The sequence below is a fragment of the Tauraco erythrolophus genome, chromosome 8 (genome assembly GCF_009769465.1).
Source record: "Tauraco erythrolophus isolate bTauEry1 chromosome 8, bTauEry1.pri, whole genome shotgun sequence".
NCBI lineage: Eukaryota > Metazoa > Chordata > Aves > Musophagiformes > Musophagidae > Tauraco > Tauraco erythrolophus.
This window is the reverse complement of record NC_141472.1, coordinates 6,705,952-6,720,962: the sequence shown is the minus strand read 5'-3', so window position 1 is coordinate 6,720,962 and position 15,011 is coordinate 6,705,952.

The following is a 15,011-nucleotide window of genomic DNA, read 5'->3' as shown; positions in this document are numbered from 1 at the left end:
GCACTTGAAGAAGTGCACAGCTTTAGCATTCAACCCATCACTGGGCCTCCAAGGTCCAGCTGCACATAGGAGTATATTTTGTGTAGAGTTATGACAACTTCAGTAGCGGAAGAGTTAAAGATCTAGTCTGAAAAGTTCTTCAAAATGTATATGTAAGTGTTCAGAAGAACCAAGGCTTTGAAAGGATATTCACAGACAAAACCCCAGCGACACTTATCAACAGTAAAGAATATGGAGGAAGAGGCGATGCTCACCTTTATATCTGCAGGACAATAGCACTAACCAGCATGACCCCTTCATGGCACACAGATCAAGTAGTAACATCGACATTTTCTCCTTGGTGATCAACTCAACACAAACCAAAATGGGTCATGTGTGATCTCTGTTACGAAAAGAAGGCCTGAGTCGAGTCCAGAAAGAGAGCTTCTTCCTTAAATGGCTTTTTTGGGTAGCTCTCGGCAGAGTCCAAGGCTTGAATGGACACTGAGAATGCATTCGGTTGCATTGGCAGTGCAAGGGGAGGGCAAGCTAGTAATGCAGCTGAGCTGCTGCCTTAGTTGAGTGAGAAATGGCATCACCTGAAGGATACAGGCAGCTCAGATCCCTCTGTGTCTCTCTAGAGACCTCTCACCATGTAGTGACCAGCTATTTCCTGGTGGGACATATCCTGTTCCAGTTTACACTGAAAGCTGCAGTGCATCGCCAGATGCTGCAAACTGGTTTATGCTGGAAAGGCTGGTTCCTATCAGTGCCACCAATGTCCTTTCAACAGTGGCAGCCCTCCTCCTTGCTAAGGCATGTGCATATGCTAACAAGCCTGCGAGAGCCAGTGCTCAGGCTGGATTTTAGATTAGAGAAGAAACCCTCATGCTCTTTGGAGATCTCCTGGGGAAAGGCAACAAGATGTACAGAGATCTGAAAGCTCCAGAAACACCAGCTTGAGGTGCTTCACAGACATGGCTCAGCAAAGCCTCCTGACATCAAAGGCCTCTCACGTGCCTCCAGTTCAGCACCCAAATGTCTCTACCAGGTAGTTCGTGGATCATTTTCCCCCTCTCCAGCTCAGAGAGGCTGCACGGCTGTTGCAGAAGAGGCCTGACTGTGGCCTCATGACGTCTTAGCACAGGTCAGTGTGGCGCGATTTCATTCCACTTCAGAGAACAGAAGGAGTATCATAAGGATGAAATACTTACTTTAATGCTAAAGGGGTATTTTAGTTAAAATCAAGACTTCCTCCCTCCACCCTTACTACAGGCTTCCCTCGTCTTGTTTGCCCAGCACAAAGCAGACCTGCAGGAAATTCTGCTCTCTTGTAGGACACAACAGCTTCATGCCTTCAGATAGCACCATTTTAGAGCCAGTCTTTTGCGACAGCTAAGGAAGCTGGAGACATCAGCTTTTGGAGAGGCTGGGAGCACCAGAGGCTGTGGCCAAGTGTCTGACTCACAGATCACAGTGTCCCGAGTTTAACCACCTCCTTCCCTCCTGCCATGTGTGCATTGGTGAGAAAGGCACCATGGCCTCTACACGGGCAGAAAGGCGAGGCAGAAAAGCGGCAGCTGGAAACGCTGGACACTCCTCGTTTCCTTGTGGTCCTCTTGCACACAGTTTCCTTTATTCCGCATTGTCACAGGCACTCTGTCTCCCTCAGCGGGGATCTCTGCACTGCGTTACCCTTCTGCTACACCAGAATCCCACCTGGTACCAGCAGTGGATGAACACGTGGAGGGGAGGCCTCTCTCCCTGCCCAGGGGGTCTCCAAGGCCGGGGTAGGTGATGGTGGGGTTGCCTAGTTTGTCCTCTTTAGAGCGCTACCAGCTGCTGTGGTTCTCTCCCAAATCTCGTAAGGCTCGATATTTTCCGTAGAGCTCCGCCTCCTGCTGTGAAGCACTCAACTGGAAATCTCAGACTTCACTAGCAAAAGGGTCTACTTCAGACTAATGCATTTTCTGGGTGTTGAAGACAATTTGAATGCTGATAGTCCAGAGAACTAAGGGAAAGAGCAAATTGGGAGCTGACTCATTACATTCAAATACTTGGATCTCCTCATCCTGTTCTTCTCTTGGCCTTTCTCTCTCTGCAAGAGCAGGACCATGATATTGTCGGAGCAAGGCCTTACAAGGATTTCTCTTGTAACTTCCTTCTCTCTGTATTTGTGTTGTTGAGTGATGCATCTCTTTCCTCATGAGATGCACACAAAGAAAAAAAAAACAAACACAGGGAATCTTGAGTGGATTTTGAGGGCACTGCTTTGCACCATCCTCCCTGTATTAGGGTCTGTGCTCCTGCCTAATGCCTCAGGTGCTCAGTAGAAAAAGGCATGGTCTCATCTGCTGCTCCCACATTCAGATCCCAGGTGACCTGGCCGTTATCCAGATAGTTGCAAAAGTTCGAGTTATCTACACAGAGCCCTGCAAAAATGGGGGGCTTGCAGGAGGACTTAAGTTCTCTGCTTGTGGGTACCTCTTCCCACCCTGAGTAACTGAACCAAATGTAACATTATGACAAACGAATGACTTGCAATGACTCTTTCAAATGTGCAAATTATAGTTGGCTTATTTGTGCTCTCACATCTGATTGTCAGACAGATCAGATTTTAACACACTAGAAGAATCACCTCGTGTGCCTGGCCAGACAGAGACATGGTCTGTGTTATACCACACATTGGTATTTCTGAAATTACTCCTGGCGCACTGTGTATTTCTCCTTCAATGCCACACCATCTATTATAGCTGAGCAAATTGTTCCCAGATTCACCAAAATTCAAGTGCTCTGCTCTCTAAGCTAACTCTCTGCCTGCAAGGAGATTATTTAAAGCCACAAAAATTGCATTAATCTCAAGACAGGAGAATGATGCTATCTATGTCATATGCAGACTGAAGTTTGAAACTATTCTGCTGCTCTGACACAGATCCAGTCACAACTTTTTTCAGGGCCATGCCCAGTGCCTGTGGTGCCACCTGCTTGTGCCAGCAGCATTTTGCTTCACTTAACTGTTTGCTTAATAAAACCAGAAAAATAAAATGTGTCCCATTTGGAACAAAAGCTCTTATATATGCACCTCCTCTTCCTTGTTCGTGTGCCCACAGTTTGAACATTGCATGCGGAGGGAATTTCAGTGTTTGCCGCAGTCACTACCCAAACACGCCCTGTAGCTTTAGTCCCTGGGCACACCACCCAGGGCGAATGTTTCCCAACAGCTGTAAAGAGCCCAGCTCTTCTCCAGCTCTCCTACTGCCATTATCCCGAGACTTTAGCCAAGGAAAGCCCAGGCCGCAGGAAGGCTGGGAGGAGCAGCGCCCAACGGGTGCTCCAGCCACAGGACCGTGCCTGCCCCGCAGGGGGATGCTGCAGCTCCCTGGGTCTCTGCCTTTGGCAGCCAGAAACTGCCATTTCCAACACTCACTCAGACTCCTGCCATCAAAAATATAGCTGACCCCAGAAGGCAAGAGCAATGAGCTAGCAGGCGTTTCCTAACATACTGTTACCCCCCCAAAACAAAGGAGCTTGTGCTGGTGAAAGTCAGCATAACTAGGACACATGAATTACAGGTTAATCTAATCCATATCTTCCACATTTCCAAAAATCAAAGAGGAATCGTGCAGCAGATCAGTCACTCTGGGGCGCAGCAGCAGAGAGGTGCCGTGCTGCTACTTCTGCCACCGCTTCAGCGTAGCTGGTGAACTCAATCCAGTTGCTCCAGGGAGGAATTTGGTTCAACAGGTCCCCCCTGAGGGATTTTCTAGACCTCTGGCCCTAGCAGATGACAGTCTGTGGCTCATGCTACCGGCCATTGGAATAAACTCTTGGAAAAACGCCTGAACTAGCCAAAAGCTGAAAGCAACGTAAGGATATACATTCTCGTATAGCAGGCACTGTATAAACATGATGTGCCTGAAGCAAGCAGCTTGCTGGAAAGCCCATGAGCAGCGGCAGTGGCTGTGCAGCCCACAGGGCCACAGGCTGGATTGCAGAGGCTGGCTCTTCTGTTCTGAGCTGGAGAACTGTCAGTAAAGAGCTGCACAACCGCTATGCAAGGAGAGGAAAACTGCCTACCTGGAGAAGGAGGTCATCAAAATTTTCTCCAAAAAGCCTCCGAAACGTCAGGAAAAAGACTTTGTAGAGTCGCTTGTGTCAGGAAGGCTCCTGCATCCCCGGCTGGAAGGGTGAGCTCCCAGGCAGTGGGTGCTTGGGGGTGTGGGGAGGAGCGGCCGGGAGCGGCAGAGGCGTCTCCAGCCCAGTCCCTCTATTCCCTCGCAAGCTGGAACTGCCTTCTATATTCCTCCTCCTTCAAAATCAGGCAGAGCCTCATTTGTAGTATCTCCAGACATCCACGGAGAGTCACTGTGGGTCTACCGACACCTCGGGCCGGTCTCCTCCCACTCGCTCCCCTCCCAGGGCAGATGCTGGGCTGGGGCGAGGTTGTCATCTTTGGAGCTAAAGGCATTTTTGTTTTAAACAAGCTGGAAGAAGTCTCATTTTTCCATGATGAGAGGCCCCTTTTCGTGGTTGGCATTGCTGCCCCACATATTTATACCATCAAATAGTGTTCCTCTTTCCCCCTCCATCCTCCTCCTCTTCTCGTCCTAGTAACGTGTCCTGAGTGGAGCAAATAAAACAAGAACATTTGAAAAAAAAAGAGGAACTTGTATTTTAGCCTTTGCAAATATCCAAGTCTTGCTCAGAGTCATCCAAGTCTGAGTACTACCTCCTTCTACTGATTAATTTCTGGGGTTTGGGGTTTGCTGTTGTTGTTGAGTTGCCTTAATTTCACAGGCAGTTTTTACCTCTGCTACATGAAAAATGGGGGCAAACATCCCAATAAAGTATGTAGAACCGCAATGACTTTCAGGAATGTGGCCTGTTATCCCTTGAGCTATGACTTTCTGTGTCCAAACTTTTGTGTAAATGGACAAACTTTTCTGTGAAGGGACCAGAATCAGGCCACAGCTGCCAGACAAGGTAGTCGCAATGGGGAAACCAAATTTAATTCTCATTTCACTCTACTGGCTCCCACATAGTGACAAAAGCAAAGGATTTGTTTCAAGAGATCTCAGAGTAAGCTACTAACCCACCAGTCCTGATCTACAGGAACCTGTTGCTCAGGCTGTTGGTGTTTGTGAAAAATACTTGAACTACCAGGAGAAAATAATAAATTCTGTGTAGCTGCTAGTACTTAAAAAGGTACATTTCTGGACTGTCTTCTTTGTCAACATCTTCACCAAGGGTACTCAAGCAGCACCTATAGGAACCACAGCCATAAACTAGAATTTTATGTGCCCATTTCCCAGGTCATGCCGAAGTCCCATGACAAAAGCAGAACTCATTCTGGAGCAAGGAGACACTGAAAAATAAGCATACCTGAGAAACAAGACATATCTCAATTCTGTGGAAGAGCAAAGAAGACTTTTGCAGGGCCACTCCTTTCCAGGACCACTCCTGCAGCTCCAAATGGAACAGTCACTTTTCCTCTGGAGCATCTTTAGCGAAGAGGAGGGGGTTCAGCTTCTGATGACAGTGGTTTCCCAGACAGTACATGAGATGTCTAAGCAAAGCATTCACCTTCCAGTAATCCAGCACACACCACACACCAGGCCGTTTCATTTGCCTGCCTTGCTGCTGTGTCCAAACTCTGTTGTGTTCATAAGTACCAACCAATGCTGCTTCTAATCCACATTCAGTATGTCTATTTCTAGCTGAATCTGCCCCTGCAGAAGCTCTTTCTCCAGCAAGATGCCTTATCACAAACAACTGGATAGCACATCTGTCTTCTACATGGATGGTGAGTGCTCAAAGTGTAGAAAGGAGGAGAGCACAGGCCCACACCTCCGTATCTCCCTCTTTCTCCTTGCAGACTTGTGGATGTTGTCTTTCGTCTGCAGTTTCTTGATCAAAAGGCCTACAGACTTATAACTTTTGTATGTGCTTCTTGAACTTTTTCACACCAAATTGAAACCTTTTCCTGCAGCTTGACATGACATAATACCTTGTCCCCATCAGGATTCTCACATATTTTACAAAACAGTCCCCTATTGCATCCTTCCCCTCAATAAAAAAGACTAACTTGGTCTTTCTCACCTACCTAGGCACCAATTTTCACAAAATTTGTAGGAATATTACCTTCACACCTCTTCCATAGATGGCCACATCTGGTGAGTTCATTTCTTATGTTGGGGTGGTCTGACATACAAGCATGCTGAAGTGGTAGTATGTTTTGTTTACATAGAAATTCTGATAAAATGATTTCAAAACAAGATGCTGCTTTTTTCTGGATTTATTGGGATTTTTTATAATCTTCTTCTATCATTGGTGGCATTAAAGGCCTGAGCTAGTTCTCTGCGATTGAGTTTTTGTTCTTGTGAATGGGATGAGAACGTAAGAAGCTCTAGAGGAAAATGGATATGGGTCAGGAACTTTTTGAGACAGTAACAAAATTTTATCTAGCATCTTCTTCCTTCTTTGTAAGGGGAATCAAGATGGGCAAAGACATTTCCTCTGTGTGCAGTGATCCTCTTTTCTACATAGTGCTTGCTGTATGTATGCAGAGGTCTGTCCAGGTGAAGAATTGCTCCCTTTCACTCATGGGAGCCTCATAGACTATCTCTGTCCTGTCTTTGGCTCCTCTTCCTAACCCTCAAATCAATTGCCTTTTTTTTTTTTTTTCTCTTTTCAGTGGAACTGCAAATTTCATGGAAGGATTTTTTCATAGAATGTGCATGGACATGCATTAGCTGCTCATCCAATATGTATCGAACCCACATACTATTGTTGCTGCTCACAGAACACGCTATGTACTGCACAGCTATTTAGAATTAAATTACATTTAAAATGGAGAGAGAGGAAATGGAGGAAGGAACTGCTAGATTTTCTGCTCTCCTCTGTGAATTAGGATAGCGTTTGAAGTAAGGGAGTCCGTCAAGTATGGATGGCTATTATTTCATTTACATCCCCTTATAGACTAAAATGTGATTTATGGTACGTTTAGTTATTACTTTGTAAATTGTGTAGCTGCTCCTTTTTTTTTTGACTTTTGAGTTGTAGAAAATGCAATCTCCCATTTTTAAATCACATATATACATCTGAAACAACTTTGTGGGACTGCTGTGGTTCTCTGGAAAACAGCTACTGTAGTTTCTCTGCGTCTGTCTCTGACTGCATCTACCCTTCATGTGATTCTGAGATTACACGGACCGTCCAAGAGTCTTGTTTTTAAATATGTGAAAAGAACCAAAACGAAGGCCAAGATTGTTAAGTGTTTAGTGAAAACAGTGAATGCTGGTTTTCAAATATTTGTGAGTGTGCGATTGATAGTCTCAGCATTTTCACAGATGACAAACAGAAGGACAGATTTTACGTCCTTTCGTAGGTGCCATTTTCTGAAATTTTTGCTTTCTAACTCAACTTGTACAACGCATTTGTATTCCTCCCCATCAACACACAAACCCCTGCTGCTCTGAGGTTCAGGGTTGTAAGTCTGCTCTTTGCTTTGCAAAAGCATATTCTCTCAGCATCTTACATGCCAAGTCTCGTAGTCCCTGCAGACAAGGCCACCCTCAGCCTTCTCATTTTGAGGCACTTCTTCCCTGTATTTCAGTAGTGTGTCCAAAAGAGTATCTCATCTGGTAGGTTCATTCATCACCTCCATCACGAGATTGCCTTCAAGCCGCTGCAGAAGCTGGTCATGCCCAGCCACCCTGCCCTTGCAGCAGATAGCGAGGTGGTTAAATCCACTTGTGAGTACCCAGGCCTGTGGCTGTAAGGATTCCTTCCAGTGCCTAAAGAAAAGTTCATCCACCTCCTCTTCTTCATCAGGTGGTCTGCAGCAGACCCCTACTACAACATCGCCTGTGCTGGTCCACCCTCTGATCCTCACCGCCCTTTCTGCGGACACTGGATATAGGCTCAGCTGGCTCTGAGGCATTCCTGGCAGGTCTTACTCATCCTCACTGGTGCCCACAAGAAGACATCTATTAAAGAAACAAAAGAAGAAAACTCATTTATTTTTCTAGATTAACCCAGGTCATGTACATGAGCAACAGCCCCCACTGCGTTTGACGTTCCTGAATTGTGGTAGATGCACAGAGGGGAATCTTTCTGAAGAAGAAAGCAAACGTTCATTTGATACCTTATTTTAGCAGCATTTCCTGGGATTTAGGCCATTAAAGCCAACAGCTCCAGGATGTTTAGAGGGTCATCATGAACACAGAATTGCAATCTGAGGCCTTGCATGCTTCTTCCTATTTCAATAGTCTAGTGTTATCTTTTAAGTCCCCTATGCTATTGGAGTTCTTGTTTACTTAGCATCCCGTTTTTATATACAGCATTTGCGTGCTCGTAAATTGTTGTTTGCTGACACAAGAGGAAATACTGTTTGGAGTTTCTAGAATTTTATTTTAAAACAGCCCCAAGGATTTCCCAACCTAAAGAATTATTGAAGCCTTGCCAGATGCAGGTCCGTATCTGTGACCTTGGGTTTTTTCACTAGAGCTCAAGATCCTTAGAGGATGATGACATCCCAGAGACTCTACGTTGTTTAGATATAGCGGTGGGAAAATGAGCAGTCAGAAACGGAGGCAGTAGTCCCCCATCTTCCAGCTGGTCCTGCACTGCACAGACTCTGGAGAACTTACAGGAGCCACCCTGAATGCCACCAGCAGAGCATTAGCGTGGTGCAGCTTGCTTTCGTTGGTGGGCCAAGGGCCGGATTCGGTTCTGCTGTGCACAGCAGAGGTTCCATTGTGAGAGATTGTCCAAGGGAATGGTTTGCTCTTGGCTCTCTGTCCCAGCTGCAGCTTACTCCTTGCCGGGGCTTTGCTCCCACAGCCAGCTGTGAGCCTGCTTCCCCACCATTTCTAATAATCCTCCTGAAGCGTTCATTTAGACTTCATTAGTTCAGTGACCCTTGCTCCAAGTTTTATTCCCCTCTGCTCAAGATCTCCCTTCCCAAGATCAGCCTGAATATGCTGGCTTGACGAAATGGCAGGGAGGCTCTGAGGCTCCTGCACCAAGCTGCTGCTGCTGCACAACTTCTTGTCGTTTTTGAAGTTTGACCTTTGGAAACTGAGGCCGTACTCACGAACTTGTTAATATTTTACCTTCACTTACTCGTTCCAGGCTTCATTTCTAGAGTCAGCTTTCTGCAGTGCCCTGACAGCTAACCACTTCTGGAGCGGCTCCCTCCTGACAGGGAGAAAGGCCAAGGCTTCCAGCTGTCCATTTCTGGGTCTCCTTTCCACCGTGCAGTGGGTGGAAGAGCCAGCTCAGGCATTTCAGTACCAGGGGAAGTGAGGATGCCTGGGGTGCTCAGGCAGGTAGCAGCAACACAAGGTCATACGTGAACGCAGCAAGCAAAAAATAGGTGGACAGAGGGCAGAGAGAATGGGGAAAGGACAGTCCGAAACTATTTCTCCCAGAATAACTCCCCTTTCACCGCTTTCACAATCCTTGCTTTTTGATGCTTTCATCTCTTGCAGCACATTTTTTCCATGCAGCCTGTCAAGACTGTTGAGTCCCAAAATTGGTTGACTCATTGAGAAGAGCCTTTGCACAATGAAGCAATTGCATTCCAGCTCCCTGGCAAGGCAGGACCTTGGAGAGGTGGCGATGCCTCCGTGGTCCACAGTACATGCTGGATAATCCCAAACTATCTTTGTGGAGATTACAAATGATCTTTAGGTTCGTACCCCAGGGTAATGAAAGAGTTAAAACACATAGTTAGTGTCTTTTCAACTTCGTGGTGAAATACAGCGAGAGCAGAACAACCCAGCTGCATTTGTTTTATTTTCTTGTCACCAGAGAAACGGGAAGGAAAAACTTGCAGTGGTGTTTCCATGAAATTAAGAGAAAAACCACATAGTTTATAGAGGAAGCCTCATTCCCCTCCCCAGCCTTTTACCAGTGATGGTTCAAAAAAAAATGTACATTTTTGAACTTAGTCACATCCCGCCCCACCCACGGTCCTTAACGCCATGTACAGACCTAAGAAAGAGATTTCAGTTTCCTCCTTCTGCCAATGAACTTCTATCTAAACATTTGCTTTTTTCACTGCTGGAGCCTGGAGGTACTGCCTCCCCATGAAATGACTACTCTGGCTAAGGTTACAAATAAAATATAGACTTTCTCTGTTCGATTTCAGTTAACTGTATGAATAATATTCCCTCAGGACATACTCATTATATTGAACCATAAATCTACTGGGAGACAATTTTGCAATGACTAATGGGTATAAATAGAAAGGAAAGGAATTAATTAGTGTCTTATCCTGGGAAAAGAGGGGGCTGAAAGGAATGAAACAGGGAAAAAAGCCTTTCCTCTGAATGTGGGGGTATAGCAGTGTGGGCTGCTGGGCTGGGAGAAGGCTAATCCTGGTTCTAGTGACTGTCCTCAGGAGTTTGATGGCCTAGCAAGGACAAGTTAGGGCTCAGCAATTGAGCTGATTTATTTGAAATGCTAATCTCGTCTTTAACCCCAGCTTTGTCTCTCTGTAACCACACTGTTCTGCTTTCGGTCTTAAACAAATGTTTCCAACATCGCCCCTAGTATGGAGCTGAATCCTTGGGGCAGACTATGTGTAATTCCCGTTTCCACAGGACCAGTAAAAATGAATTAGAAAGGAAATATGAAAAAAAAACTTGAAGCTGATGAGAGGCTTTTTGCTGGCTTTAGGGGCCTGTGATTCAGGTCCTAAATGAAAATCTGTGACTTCAAGTTTGCAACTTGTAACTAAAGATGCTCGCCAAAAGACACCATTAAGTTTAGCTTCTTGAAAACCCTAATCCTAACAAACCCCCAGGAGGTGGCTGAGTCTGAGAAACGAGCTTGGCTGCGCTCACTTGGGATGCTCTAGCACATGGGTGCAATAGTGCAGCGGTCAAACGTGAGCCCAGGTCAATGCCAAAGGCAGCAGGTGAGGTCTGCCAGCATAGCCCTGTGCTGGTACACCTGCAACAGTACCTCTAACACCACCTGAAAGATGTTTGCCTTGCCTTCAAGGAGCAAAAAGCCATTAAAAGCCTTCCCTTGAGACTCTCCCTAACCACACAGCAAGCTTTTAATTTCCGTCTTATAGAGGTTAAAGGAAATATAAGCCTACCTTCCCCAGACCACAAGACCTTCTGGATCCAGGCAGTAAGGAGGCCAACAAGGGTCTAGAAGAGGATCTAACTGATGCTTGCATGAATGAATGGGTCGATGGGCAAAAGACACTGCACAGGTAAGAGACAGCAAGGAGTAAGACTGAACAGTAATATCTTCTGCACTTTCTGCAGTGGTAAGGAACTATATGTAGCTACTCACTAGCAACATGTACCTCCAAACTCTCTGGAAGGCGAGTGCAGTCCTGGAGCAAAGGTTTCCCTTGCAACCCCTTTCACAACCTGAATCCGAGGCCAAATTTGTCACAGGTTAAACTAGCAATAATTTGCACAAATTTGGCACAAATTTGCAATCATCGTAATTTGAAAAAACAAGTTTGCAGCTAATTCAAGTCTTGTTAACAGTATATGCAACAAGCATACAAACGTGCCTCTGAAATAGAGCGACAGAGACCTCAGAAATCGGAGCCCACCTTAGCCACCAAGTCACAAAGCAAAAGCCCAGCATATCTCCAGCCCTCCTTGGACTGACTTTATGTGCCGAGCCCTCCTGGGACTCGCGTTACCCGCTGGGGTAGAGGCTGCGGGGAGCTGCCCTGGTCTCCAGACATCACTGTCCCAGGGATCGCGGTGGGCAGCCACCCAGCAGCTGTTCCTTGGGCTGTAAAGCTTTTCCACTCCTTGATGGCTGCTGCTTTTCACATATTTGGTGTGAATCCAGGGAACCCGGTGCAGCACTTCAGACCCGCTCCCCGGGTCACGTACAGCAGAGCATTACTCGTCTGCTCTTGGCACAATGCTTAACCCCTCCCCTTCTCTTACGCACATGCTTGAATTTTTGTTCTAACACAAAACGTTAGAGGCTCTCGCTTCATTTATAGCTGTAGATTAACTCTCAAGAAATGTATAATCCTGTAATGATGCATCCTCCTGGCCAAACAGAACACTGCAATGAAATTCCCCTTTACTGTCAGACGAATCTGCTACTACTGATAAGAAAAACAGTATTTTCACCAAGTATCATAAAAATCTGAATGGGAGTTTTATGCATATAGGAAATGTAATATAATTAGGTACATAATTAGTGTTAAAACAAAGATTCTTATCTGAGTTGGTTTCAAATGTCCTCCCACAAAGTAAAGCAAACAAACAAAAACCCAAACCAAAAATACGCTGCATTACTAACTTGTATTCCTCTGAGACAAAACAGGCAAATACTCTGCAGAGCAAGTTAGCAATACAGAGGTACAGAAGCACAGGAATATTCCATCCTTCCTTGGATTATTTTTCAATCGTACCTTAAATCAGACCAAGAGATCAAGATCACAAGGAAGTTAAAATATTTTTGCCAAGGATGTGGCATATCCTTTTACCAGTGTAACTGAATGTCTGTGCTCTTCACTTGAGCATTAATGTGAGCCCAATTTCCAACACCAAATAAAATAATTTTGATCCCATGCACACAATAAATAACATCCCATGTTTATACTACTTCCCCTTAAGACTGCCTGTGGAACTTGAATGCTTATCTCTAGTCCAAAGAGGCTTGAGATTTTCCAGCTCCAGTGTGTGATACACAAAAGTGAGGGTGCAGAGGTCAAAGTGCAGGCATGCACTCGCTGTCTTTTACATACAGTTCTTTGCCCTGCCTTCTGTCCCTCATGCATCCCAACTCCGACAGCTCCACCTACAAAGATGAAACTGTAAAGAGGAGAAGCAGAAATGAGCAAGAAATCATGCATTATTTGTTTCTTTTATAATTACCTTCTTGGGCACAGATTTTCGTTTTAGAGGAAGGTTTCCCCTGCATTGCTCTGGCAGCCTAAAGGGGCCGAAACGGTTGATGCTACCTCCCCGAGTGCCTCTTCACACAGCAGCATAACTAGTATAACTGCATTAAAAACGTTCCCTGCCACAAATTATTGAAGTAAATTGTTTGTGCCTGTCCTAAATGGTGGTGGTGACTGTGGCAGGCTTCTCAGTCTGCTCACAGGAGAAGCTTCAAGGTTTACCAGCTGAACCGTGCACGAGAGCAGGCAAATGTGAGCATCCTGAAAAGCAGTCTGCTTGTGTTTGCACATCTCGCTGCCTCATGAAGGCAGAATTGATGTCCTGTCTGCTTAGCACATCTCTGTCACGCATGAAAAAATAAAAGGTGCATCTGTGATCAAGATATGATCTAACCTAGACCACCCTCAGGAAGGCACATGGACAAGCATGGTGAGAAAGGGTGAAGGGTACTGGAAAAGGGACATGGGGAAGGAAGGACTTGCAGGAACCACTGGACACCCTGTGGGGAAATCAGCCTCCCACATCCCTTCTGGGGAATCCAGATAATTGAAGGCTGTAGGAGTGTTTGACAGAAAAGCCCAGACCAAGGACGATTAAGTTCTCCAGGCCTCTCATCAGGAACACATGGATCCCATCGAGAGACCGCAGCTTGGCTGGCAGTGGACATCCCCTTGGGGGAGGATGGGGGGCTGGCAGCATCTGGCAACAGAAGACAGCAGGCAGCAGTTGGTTTTGACAAAGCCTCCGTCACGTTTCATCTCTGTGAGCAAAGAGCAAGCTTGCCTCTGGTTTGGGGTTTTAAAACCTTTGGGAAGAGGTGTAGGAGCACAAGAGGTCTACCTTGGACCCTCTGCAGCCTTGGTGGTTGATGCTGCAGCCGCTGGAGAAAACCCGTGTGAGCTCCCTGGCTGCCAGCGACGAGAACAGGGAGTGGTGCTGGCTGGTATGGAGCACACTGAGAGGACCTGAACCAGAAATGCCAGCAAAGATTACAGCCCGGGTTTGCCACCTCTGCGCTGCTGATATCCATGAGCAGCACCAGACCCGGTTTCAACAGCATCATGCTGACTTAAGAGTCCTGCTTTCAGGGAAAACGTGTTTCCGGAACCGGGAGCTGCTTTCATGCAGCCCAAAGTCCACATTTCAGGGAAGCACATATTTAAGACCTGTGATTTGAATATACATTCATTACAAAGACTTTTCAAACATCATTACAGCTTTAACATATATGTGCTGCAAATTCCACCTTTCCTTCCATACAGTTTGGGTAGACATTGTAACACTGTGTCTGTGTACTCAGTAAACAGCCCCCCTGACCCTACAAAACACCAAAATCGAGCACTTTACAAGTTTAAACACACATACACAACAATCTCCTCCCCCTGCCTCTATGGACCAGTTACAGGGTTTACACTGTGATAACCTCCATCTCTTGCCTGTGCAGAACAGACATCACAGAATATTCATCACATCCAGCCACTTGAATATTCACCTATTGCAGACTCCACGAGCTGCTCCTCCACGGGGATATCCTCTTTGCAGGAACAGCAGGATTGATCCACTGTGCCACATAACCCTTCACTAGTCCTTTCCAAAGACTTTCTCCTCTGCACAGGACACTGTGGGCCCAAGCAGCCTGCTCACACGAGCCATCAGCTGCATCCCATCAGCTCCAGTGTCCCAAGCACCACTGTAGCTACTGCAGGAGCATCTCCCCACTTCCCTGTCCCAAGTCCTGGGGTCTCCCTTTTGAGGGGGATCACTCCCCCTCTCCGTCTGCTCCTGCAGCAGCTCTAGAGGCAGCTTTAGTGCTGACTCCCAACCAGGAGCCCCCTGTTAGCAGCCCATTGCAACCCCTGAGGCTTTCGGTTGGACTCTTCAGCCCTGCCAAGCAGCCCTGGCTGGCTGGGGCAAGCCCCAGGCACTCCTACAGCAGAGCAGCACACATTTTCCTGGGTCTGGCACTCAGCACACTACTGAGGCTGCTGGGCCGATCCCTCTGGATCCTGCTTGTGCTGATGGTCTCAACTTCAGGTCAGCATGGTTGGAGCTCGGAGCAGGACCCATCCCAGGCCTGGCTTTGCATCTGGGGAGAGCACTATGGGGTCTCCCACATCTCTGAACTTC